The sequence below is a fragment of the Balaenoptera acutorostrata genome, chromosome 4, assembly GCF_949987535.1.
Source record: "Balaenoptera acutorostrata chromosome 4, mBalAcu1.1, whole genome shotgun sequence".
NCBI lineage: Eukaryota > Metazoa > Chordata > Mammalia > Artiodactyla > Balaenopteridae > Balaenoptera > Balaenoptera acutorostrata.
Window position 1 is genome coordinate 132,553,579 of NC_080067.1, and position 11,574 is coordinate 132,565,152.

The 11,574-nt window shown below is 37.0% G+C and overlaps 1 pseudogene; it reads right to left on the minus strand.

The window, feature by feature from the left end:
• Positions 1–2,705: 2,705 nt before the first annotated feature.
• Positions 2,706–3,319, minus strand: LOC114235903 (60S ribosomal protein L7-like; annotated as a pseudogene).
• Positions 3,320–11,574: the final 8,255 nt, after the last annotated feature.

An 11,574-nucleotide genomic window follows, 5' to 3' on the forward strand; every position in this document is an offset into this window, starting at 1 on the left:
CTTTTCTCTCCACTGTGTTGAGTTTTTTAAGAACTTAAAGAAGGCTACAGTGTATGTTAAATAAATTAGTGACATTACAGAGAGGAAACATTATCCAGAAAATGCTTTCCTCTGGATTGTCTACATTTGGTTGGATAATACTTTGGCTGTGTTAATTCTGCCATATTTGTTGCTATGTTTGCTGGTTGGTTGGTTGTTTTGACCCAGACCCTGATATCCAGTTGTGAGTCTAGGCCCACTGTATCCTTTTTCAATCAGTTGAATGTCCCTGGTTCCCCATTAGTTAATGTTCATGATATGGGGGATTCCACAGAGGTCATCCCGCTCACTAATCCAGGTAACACCACTAGTTGACTGTTTGGTGTAAGAGGCTCATCCATGAGCCCAGTGGTTTACCCACAATGCTCAGTCCTGATGCCTGCTATGAACTGCTTTGCTACCCTCAATCTTTCAGTGTGGCTGCAGGTGAATCTGCCAATAGGATGGGTTGACCTCATGTGATTGAGGAACAAATTTTAAAATGTATCAGGGTATTGACTTCCTCCTCATTCCGTACACAAATAGGAAGAACACATGGATTAAAGACTTAAAGGCAACCCTCAAAATTTTAGAAGAAAATGTAGGGACAATCTCATAACATTGAAGTAAGGAAAGATCTCTTAAAAAATAAAAAAAGTTCATCAATTGTAACACATGTATGACTGGTGGGGATATTGATAATGGAGAAGGCTGTGCATGTATAGGGGCAGGGAGTATATGGGATTTCTGGGTAACTTCTGCTCAATTTTACTATGAAGCTAAAACTGCTGTGAAACAAAGTCTTTTAAGAATAAAAAAACCAAACCATTAAGTACAAACTAAAAGATGAATAAATTTGATAACAGAAACATTTTAAATATCGTACTTTAGATGTCATAAACAAAGTTTAAAAGGCAAGCTAGAGACAGAGAAAATACTTACAAGGCATTTGAGAAATAACTGCCATCTAGAATATATAAAAATATCCTATAAGTAAGAAAAAGACAAAAAGCCCAGTAAAGAAATGAATATAAAACTTCAGTTCACAGACAAGAAGCTCTATAGGACCAATAAAGATATGAAAAAAAAAGTTGTAACTTACTAGTAATAGAAGCATGCAAATTAAAACAAGATACCATTTCATGTCGTCACACTGGAAAAAATTCAAAAGTTTGTCGATGACAAGTAGTGGTAAGGAAGTCGGGGAAATGGGAACTTTCAAATTCTTAATTACCCATGATTAATGAGCAGTGAAGTTTTACAATAGGGAGTGTAGTTTAAATTTAAGAAGAAAAAGATTAAGAGATTGAGAAAGCAAATTGGTATAACGCTAAAAAATTTTGCAGTATCTAGCAAAGTTTGAAGGTTAGGACGCAGAAAGTCAACTTCTAAAATATAAATTCCAAAAACATCTAGTACAGGGACACAAGGATAATTCATTGCAACATTTTTTGTAATACCAAAATGTCTGCCATTGGAGAAATGGATCCTCTTAGTTTCATTTGTTTCAATACCAAGCATCCATTTTCTGCATGGAGTCTTACCACTCCCTTCTTAACATAGTTGGAAATCAGGCACTGACCCTATCTCCTTGCTCCTACAGACTCCTCCCTTCACCTCCTCCCTACACTTCCCTATTCCTATGGGAAGCACTTTCTAGCTTGGAAAATTTCACCCCCCATCATATCTCTGGCCCAGACACTTACTTGGTCGAGGTCCATATTCTCTTTCTTTTTGCCTTTTCTGGCAATCTTGCCTGATTTCTCCTTCAAATTTCAGTCACTGGCAATTAATAGCCAGAAACAATATCCTGCCTCACACTTCCCCAGGATCTGCTTAAATGAGGAGGAACAGAGAGATGAAAAGATACATACAGGGAGAAGAAAAAGTATGGATTAATAGCTTCAAATATTATCCTACTATATTCTTCTCCTAGCAAATCTTTGGCAGTCAAACCCACACACAAATTGGTGCCTAGCTCTGTGGGTGGGATGAGGAGGGAAGCATGGATATGGGGCAAATTTCTTGACTCATCTGGAAGTTTTGACTCATACCTGGAGTAGATGTACCTTCATCCATCAATAACATTATGCTGCCCTCATCCTCCCCACCCTAGGAGCTTGAGCTTTTCACTGGTAAGGGCAGAACATCTCCTGAGGCAGGATATTACTGGATGGTTGCACATAGCTGTGAAAAGAGCTACACTGGGCAACCTAAAGACAACTGTACAAGGGAGAGGGGCTGTCAGTAACTGCAAGCAATTTGGGTGGTCCAGCCATTCTCCTCCTTCTCAGGCAACATCCTTCTCCAAACCTCTGTGCTTAAAAAGTAAGAGGAAGCTCCCTGCTCCCATTTAGGGAGGAGATAATGAGGTTGACTGCCATATTGGTGTCCAGCCCTCTTCTCACCCAACATCCAACACCAGAAGAGTGTTCCACCTCTTTTCTTCTACTCTCTGTGTCTTCCCTTTTTTAATATAATGAATAAATGAATGAATGACAAGTAAATAATTCCCCATATCTCCCATAGTTAACACATGTGAAGAATTGGATGTATACTTGTCCCATTTTCTCTTTTGTTAATCACATAATTTTTGGGGGGGGGGGGATGTTTGTTTTACATTTCAATTTGAAAGCAGTCACTGTTTATTAACTCACTAGATTACAAAATGAATCAAGGTAGACACCTTAGTTCATCCTTCTAATAAGCCTGTTGATTTGATCTTTTCTGTTGCCAGCATCTCTACCTTCTACAAAATACATGATCTTCATCATCTTCATTCTACCTCATGGAAAAGATCATTTGAAGGGCCAGCAGAAGTTGTTGGTTTCTTGAAAGCATTGTTCAACAGTATAGATCTCATGAATCAGATCTTCCATGCAGATGATTCCAAATTTAACAAGAGAGCCAGCAATCAATGTGTTGTCTGTCAGGGCAATTTAATGTGCAATATGTGGTTCCACAATCCTCAGCATGTTAACTGAAGCCTTGTTGATCTTCACAAAGGTACCACTGAAGATATGGCAATGATGAAGAAGCTGCAACACTTTTCAGACCTTTGGGGTCACACCATGGATGCTGATCCTGATGACAAATGCCAGTATGGGTTCTGCAGGTACATGGAAGTTGCCAGCTTATCTTGCCATCCTAACCATTCTTGTGTCAGTTCTGTACATCTGCCCATATTCCTTGTGATTGGGCTTACCTTTTCATAGATAAGATTTGTCCTTGCCTTTCAAAACATCTTTTGGGCAAACTTCTTTCTCAGGTGCCTGATCTTGAGCTCTGTGAAATTCCTTCACTTTTTTTAGGAGCTTCAGCAGGAACCATCTTTTCTTCTCTGCACCCTCCATGGTTCCAGCTGGAAAAAAGGACTATATGACCTATTTTTAGGTTTGGGTTTTTTTAAGGTTGATATTATTCACTTTACTTTGAATTTGCTTTATTAAATCTCACTGTATATTGTGAACAGTCATCCCATTTGGGACATTAATATATCCCAATATATCATTTTTCAGTGTGTGTGTGCGTGTGTGTGTGTGTGTGTGTGTGTGTGTGCCTGTGCATGCACACACACATGTGCCATGATTTATTCATTTCCCTACTCATGAACATTCAAATTATTTATGGTTTTTTGACACTACAAACCATATTACAAATAGCATTATGTCCACATAGTCCTTTATCAGGTGTAATTTTTTTAATGTAAGGTAGAATTCAAGAACTGGAATTGCTATATAACGTATAGTAATTTTAATTCAAGTAATTGGTGCCAGAACAGTTGAGGAATTCACATTCCTACCACCAAAGTAAGGGAACGTTCACATCCCTGAGTATTTGCCAGCGATGGTTGTTATTGCTTGTTTAAAACATTTGCAAATCCAACAGGTGAAAAAAATGATTTCTCATTATTGTTCCAATTCAGCATCCCAGGCTAGGGGCAAAGATTTAATCCCAAGCACAGAGAATTCTGCCTGAGAACCTGAAATTCTTAGTTGTACCCATTGGTAGCTCTGTCTCCACCTGATCCTGGTAGAGACCTGCATTCCTCCTTACAGAGGTCTGAGAAAGTTGGAAATAGCCAGCGTTTTCCTTAATAGTGTTTTCTTTCAGCTCAAGAGGATTATGTCAACTGTTATTACAAGGAAAGGCCATCGACATACCAGTTCAAAAAGGAAAAGGTGTGTCCACCGGCTAAAATAAATAAAAGGGCAAAACACATAGAAAGAGTTTTAAACCCCGACACTTACAATAGCACTGAGGAAGCTGGTAGGACAAAGCCAGGCTTAATGCTTGTAAACTCAGGGTACTCCTGACCTTTTACAGCCTCACTTGGGAAACTAACCATAGAACAGCCTTGAAAAGGTCTGATGGTGGCATCAATATTAAAGAGGGTTTCAAAAGTGTATTAACTGTGGTCTTTTGGCCACTCTTGATACCAACGATTTCAGAACTAATTGTGACCAATGAAAGGGTTACCAAGCATAAATTACATAATACACTGATGTATGGACACACATAATTTCATTTTACATCAAAAACAGAAATTGACACAATTGCAAAACTTTAACGTTTGCTTAATTTTATTTCAAAAATCTGTGAGAAAATACTCTTCAGAAGTGCCAAGTGATTCAACTCCAATTAAAAACAGTCCTATCAAGAACAGTATGGAGGTTCCTTAAAAAACTAAAAAAAGAGTTACCATATGATCCAGCAGTCCCACTCCTGGGCATATATCCAGACAAAACTCAAATTTGAAAAGATACCTGCACTTCAATGTTCATAGCAGCGCTATTTACAGTAGCCAAGACTTGGAAGCAACCTAAATGTCCATCGATGGATGAATGGATATAGAAGATGTGGAACATATATACAATGGAATATTACTCAGCCATAAAAAGAATGAAATGATGCCATTTGTGGCAACATGGATGGACTTACAGATTATCATACTATGTGAAGTAAATCAGAAAAAGACAAATATCATGATATGACCTATATGTAGAACCTCAAAAATGATACAAATGAACTTACTTACAATACAGAAATAGACTCACAGACATAGAAAACAAACTTATGGTTACCAAAGGGGAAAGGAGAAGGAAGGGATAAATTAGGAATCTGGGATTAACAGATACACACTACTATATATAAAATAGGTAACCAACAAGGACCTACTGAATAGCAGAAGGAACTGTATTCAATGTCTTGTAATAACCTATAATGGAAAAGAGTCTGAAAAAGAACTGAATCACTTTGCTGTACACCCAAAATATTGTAAATCAACTATCCCTCAATTTAAAAATCAGTCCTATCCGTTGATGGGGAAATGAATTAACTTTTCAAGGATGTGAAAATCATCTAAGCATTCTAAATCATACTAATCATATATCGAGGAAGAGAAAAGATTGAAGAGAAATGATGCCACAAGGATAGCCTTTGCCACAGTCACTGAAACAAGCAAAAATTCTGGCACAAGATCCTAAGGCAGCTCAGAAATAAAATGCTCTACCTAAAACATAATATAGGTTTCTTGTGGCTCAATGGGCAATACATGCTATATCAGAGGTCAGAGCAGAAATAAATGGACTGCTACTATGTAAAAATATATATATCATGAATTAAGATATACTGATGGGAAATACAGTATAGAGAGAATTTTTTGCTGAATTAGCATGTGCACATTTCTATTTGCTTCTCACATGGTATTATGATGTTTGTGGGTATATACGTCAATCTCACCCATTAGACTGTAAGCTTCTAGGCAGAAGACTCTTGTTCACCTTTATAACACTCCAGGTCTAGCACAGTGTCAGGTACAGAGTACATGCTCTGTAAATGTTGCTTGTAGAAACTGAAACACTGTGCAGGATACTAAACCACTGGGAATATTGATATCATTAGGTCTGATGCTATATCAGGACTATGGACTGAATTGTGTCTCCCCCAAATTCATATGTTGAAGCCCTAACCCCCATTGTGATTGTATTTGGAGATGGGGCTTTAGGAGGTAATTAAGGTTAAATGAGTTCATACAAGTAGAGTCCTGATCCAATAGGATTGGTGGCTTTATAAGAAGAGGAAAATAGAGAGATCGCTCCAAATAAACACACCAAGGAAAGTTATGTGAGCACACATCTACAAGCCCTCTTGCCAAAACAGAGCTGACCCACATTTTGATCTTGGACTTCTAGTTTCCAAACTGTGCAAAAATAAATTTCTGTTGTTTAAGCCACCCATTCTATTGCATTTTGTTTGGACAACCAATAACCCAAACTTCTGATGTTTTTCATCGATTTTATGAGAATAAAGAAAACCAAAGAAAAATGGCTTTTTAAGTCATTGTAACTATCATCCAAGAAAGAAGTTTTGCACAATATTTGATATGCATGAATTTAAGAGTGACCCAAAAGCTTGAGAATACTTTGTAACAAAGTACAGAAGAGAAGATAAATTAAAATATGAGTTAGTGTAAAGTAAACACAAAAAGATTTTGTTCTATATGGGAACTTTTATTCAGCCTGCATCTCATTTGACAGAAGACTCTTGATTAAGTTTGATTAACCTTGAGGAAGTTTGAAAATCATTTTGACCTAATGCAAATGCTCCATTCTTTTCTTAGATTTCATCAAGAATTGGTAACCAATTGCATAAGTGTTACTTTTAAAATATAACCCCAATGCATTTTCTAAATTGGAGAAAGGAAACCCTTCAGCCTATTTTAGAAAGCATAAGATCTACAGAAAAAGAAATATTTATTTCTCATATTTGTCTCATGATATTACATGTATTTATGTAAAGTTGATCATCAGAAATTTGCAAATCAAAATTAGTAAGAAAGCAATGTGTAGCTTCACCCTCATTATGGACTCCTTGAATGAAACTTGCCTTTATGAAGTAAAGGGATTAACTGAGAAATTTGACACATGCTTTACACATTTACCATTCTTGTGCTCAATAACATACTAATGTAGATTTAGAAATCCAGATCTAGTTTATTTTTTATTTTTTTATTTTTTGGGTAAGCAAAATAATACCTTTATTTTTTTTGGTTTTATTTTATTTTTTTAACATCTTTATTGGAGTATAATAGCTTTACAATGGTGTGTTAGTTTCTGCTTTATAACAAAATGAATCAGTTATACATATACATATGTCCCCATATCTCTTCCCTCTTGCATCTCCCTCCCCCGCACCCTCCCTATCCCACTGCTCTAGGTAGTTTACTTTCACACTTTAGCAACTTTTAAAGCAGTAAATGGAAGGATGTTCTAAGTCATGATCACAAAGAGGCTTGACATCTTCATAAGAATGCAAGCAACTGAAGAAGGACAGTGGTTTGGTTCTTCTGAAGATAACTTTTTCTTTGGTTTGTTTTGCTTTTTTTCCTTCAAAATTTGGATCTGCCTCAGTCAGTTGATGGCCTGAACACACCTAGGCTAACATATTTGTCATCACCACCTCTCCAACAACGTTAAGAATGGTCATAGCAGTATGTGAACTGTTGCAAACTAAAGCTCAAAAGTGTATTCTCTTATACTTTCTATGCCTTTTTATTGAGAATTATGAGCCTCATGAATTGAATTTGTTATTTTTTTCCTTTGGCAAAAACTTTGAAAGTAAAATTCTGAGTTTTATTTTTCATTATATCATTTTACTCTAAAATATATGTTCGAATAAATCTTCCATGCTGTGTAGTATTGCACCATGCAGAGAACATTTGTAACTAGGTCAACATACACAGTTTCTAGGCACCACCAAGAAAATCACTTTGTTCTACTCATATTACAATATTACCAGAGTAACAGGACGAAAATGACTCATGGGGTTCTTTGTTGGGGTGCTCGGTGCTGCAAGTGGTGCTAAGTTGAGGGCTCAGAAGACTGATGCAATTGTGGATGTCTCTTTGAGAGGGCATAAGTGACTCTCTTCCAAAACACAAAAGCATCAACTAGGACAATGTGTTGGACCGAGAGAAAAGAAAACGTGGAAAGCTTAGAAGAAAAGACCTAAGCCCTCTCTTCCTCCCTGAGGACGCACACACAGGCTGATTATCTTCCATGAGTCTTAGAAGAAGCACAGGAAGCTGGTCCCCACAACACCTTGTCCTACATGATCTAGAAGAATAAAGGAATTACCAGTTGCTGCCTTTCAGGGCTAGAGCCACCAGAGTGAGAATAACAGGAGGACATCTGGAAGAGACACGTGGATGTGAAAAGGAAGACTCTTCCTCTCTGCTTTCTGCTTCATATACAAGCTATCGATGCAGTGATGACATTGTTTTATTTATTCAGTCAGTACAGATTATTGCTTCCTGTGGATGAGATGCTAGAAAAGGATACAACCCGAACAAGCACGTAGGACTCCTGTCCCCACACAGCTTACTATCTAATGAGGAGCTAGATTCCACGCTCACTTGCCTTTTTCTCCTTTTTTCCCACCTCCTTTGCCGGTTCTTCCTTATCTCCTGACATCTAGATTCTGGAGTGCTACAGAGCTCAGTCCCTGATTGCTTCTCTTTCATCTACACTTTTCCTGTAGTTGATCTCATCCAGTCTCAGGGCTGTAAGTACTATCCACACACTAATGACTCCTAAATTTACATCCCCAATCAGAATCTCTCCTCTGAATTCCAAATGCCTGCCCAACAAATCCACTTGGAAGGCAATTCAAACAAAATGACTAAAACCCAACTCCTGATAACTACCTATCTTCCCCTCTCCCACAAACTCCAGACCTGTCCCTCTCCAGTCTTTCCCATCATATATAGTGGCAACTCCATCCTTTTAGTTATCAACCAAACACTTCAGGCATCCTCCTTGATGTCTTTCCTTCTTTTAAACTCTACACAAAATCTGTCAGCAAATTCTATTTGCTGTACCTTCAGAACATATCCAGAATCTGGTTGTTTATCACACAACAACCCAGTCCAAGACACAATTATTTTTGCCTGTATTATTACAGTCACCCCCTAACTGCCTTCCCTGTTTTATATGTTTGTCCAGATTCAGCATATTCTCCAAACTGCAGAGATAGAGATTCTATTAAAATATAATCTAATTCCTCTACTCACAACTTTCAATGTCTCCCCAGGTCACTCAGAATAAAAGTTAAATGTCCTTACCATGATATATGGGGACCTATGTGATCTGATCCACATTTCTTCTCTGACTACATCTCCCCCTACTTTTTCATTCCACCTTAACTCAGTTGGCTTCATCACTATTCTTTCAACAAAGCAGGCAAGTCCCTTGTTCAGGGAGGGCTTTGTGCTTAATGTTGCCTCTGCCTGAAATGCTTTTTTCCCCAATAATCCAAATGATCTCAAGAAGCCATGGAGTGCACAGTTAAAAGTTTAAAATTTGCATTTCTTTTAAAATGGGAGAATGCAGATTGACATATACACACTACTATATATAAAATAGATAACTAATAAATACCTCTGGTATAGCACAGGGAACTCTACTCAATACTCTGTAATGGCCTATATGGGAAAAGAATCTAAAAAAGAGTGGATATATGTATATGTATAACTGATTCACTTTGCTGGACACCTGAAACTAACACAACATTGTAAATCAACTATACCCCCAAAAATAAAAATAAAATAAAATAAAATGTTAGAACACAGACTACACATTATTTTGTACTGACCTCAAGCCCAATTTGGTTATATTAGCAAGATCCTCATATACAAATACTTTATAGACACTTTAATTCTTGCTCTAAGTATGTTTGTCCACTCAGAGAAGCCTAATTATATCCATCAACACCATATACTTGACACTCATTTTTGTCAGATCCCAATTTTAACATAAACCACGGTTTAACATAAATCATAGTTAATATAGCCTGACTAATGGCATTAATTATTCCACAAATGCCATAGCTGAACCTGAAAATTTGAACAAGAAAGGATAATTTTCTTGCCTTTAAAATTCTGTCAAGATGGCAGATTTGTTCACATATTTTTCTCTAATACTTTACAAACCCTGCTGATAAAAAAGTATAAAAAGGAGTAAAGTCATTACAGAGAAGACAATGTGGTAAAGAAATGGTTGAGAGGGTGTTTTGCCAACTAACAAGAAATATTAACATATTTCTGAAAGATCAAAAATGAATGGGACTGGGTTGATGAATAAAACAAGCCAGGAAAGTCTTGAATAAACTGCTCAGTAACTACAAAGTGAAAAGCCAGTCATATGGATAAGATATCTTATATCATGCTTTTCCCAAGATAGTCTTTAATCCTAAAAACATTTTGTTAAGTGAAAAAAGTCACAACCTATCATATGATTCCATTCATATGAAATGTCCAGAATACTAAAACATAGGCACAGAAAATAAACTAGTGCTTGTCAGGGGCTGGGGGAGGGAGCAAATGGGGAGTGAATGCTAATGGGTATGGCTTTCTTTTGGGGGTGATGAAAATGTTCTGGAATTGGATAGTGGTGATGGGTGCACAATTCTGTGAATATACAAAAAACCACTTAACTGTATACTTACGAGGGTGAATTTTATGGTATGTGAATTATAGCTCAATAAAGTTTTTATTTAAATAAATGTAAAGGTTAATAAATATTAAAAGCATTTATATAAATAACTATTAAAAGGCAAGAAATGGTAAGACAGACACACACCAAAAAATCCTCATCAGGATTCAGAAAAAAGGATCATCACTTTCAACTGGGATTATTATGGGGTCCTAGGAAAGATATAGCAATAAAGCTGAACACTAAGAGATGGATGGTATTGGGATTTTTTTTTAATGAGAAGACAAGGTAAGAAAAGAAAACACCAATGAAGGAGGAAAATGTATAAACGAAGGCCCAAAGGTGGGAAATGGCGAAGAGGAAAAATTGTAAAAATCCCATGTAGTTGTAAATGAAGTGTAGATGAGGACAAGTTAATTATTTGTCGATTATTCTTTAGACCAGGGTTTTTCAACCTTGACATTTTGAGCCAGATCATTTTTTTCTATAGGGAGCTGTCCTGTGCACTGTAGGATGTTTAACAGCACTCCAGGCACCCCCTGCCCTAGTTATGACAGTCAAATATGGCCACAAATATTGCCAGATGATCCTGAGTGGGGGTTGGGGGTGGGGTGAAGTAAGCAGCACCAGCTGAGAACTGCTGCTTTAATAAAAGAGAGTCATTGATGATTTGAACTGGAGGATGACATTATAAAAACTAAATTCAAGAAAGATTAAACTGGCAAGACTTCAAAAGCTAACCGGGTAGAGTAGGTGGGAGAGAAAAGCTAACATATTTTTGCAACGTTCCTAGTCAAAGATAATAGGGTTCTAAAATATAAAAGAGCTCACGGAATCGGAAGTGAGCGATTAAATTATATTTAATTTGTGGAGGGAGACAGACATTCATTATGGGTATACACTCAGACAGGCTTATTAACATTTGATGTTTTGACAAGAGACAGGAACAATGGGAATCAAAGGTGAGCTTGATATGTTGAGCCTAAATGACAAGGTAGTAGTTGTACTGAAAATGGGAAACTGTGATAGACACAGATTTAACAAGGAAGACAAGAAGTTCAGT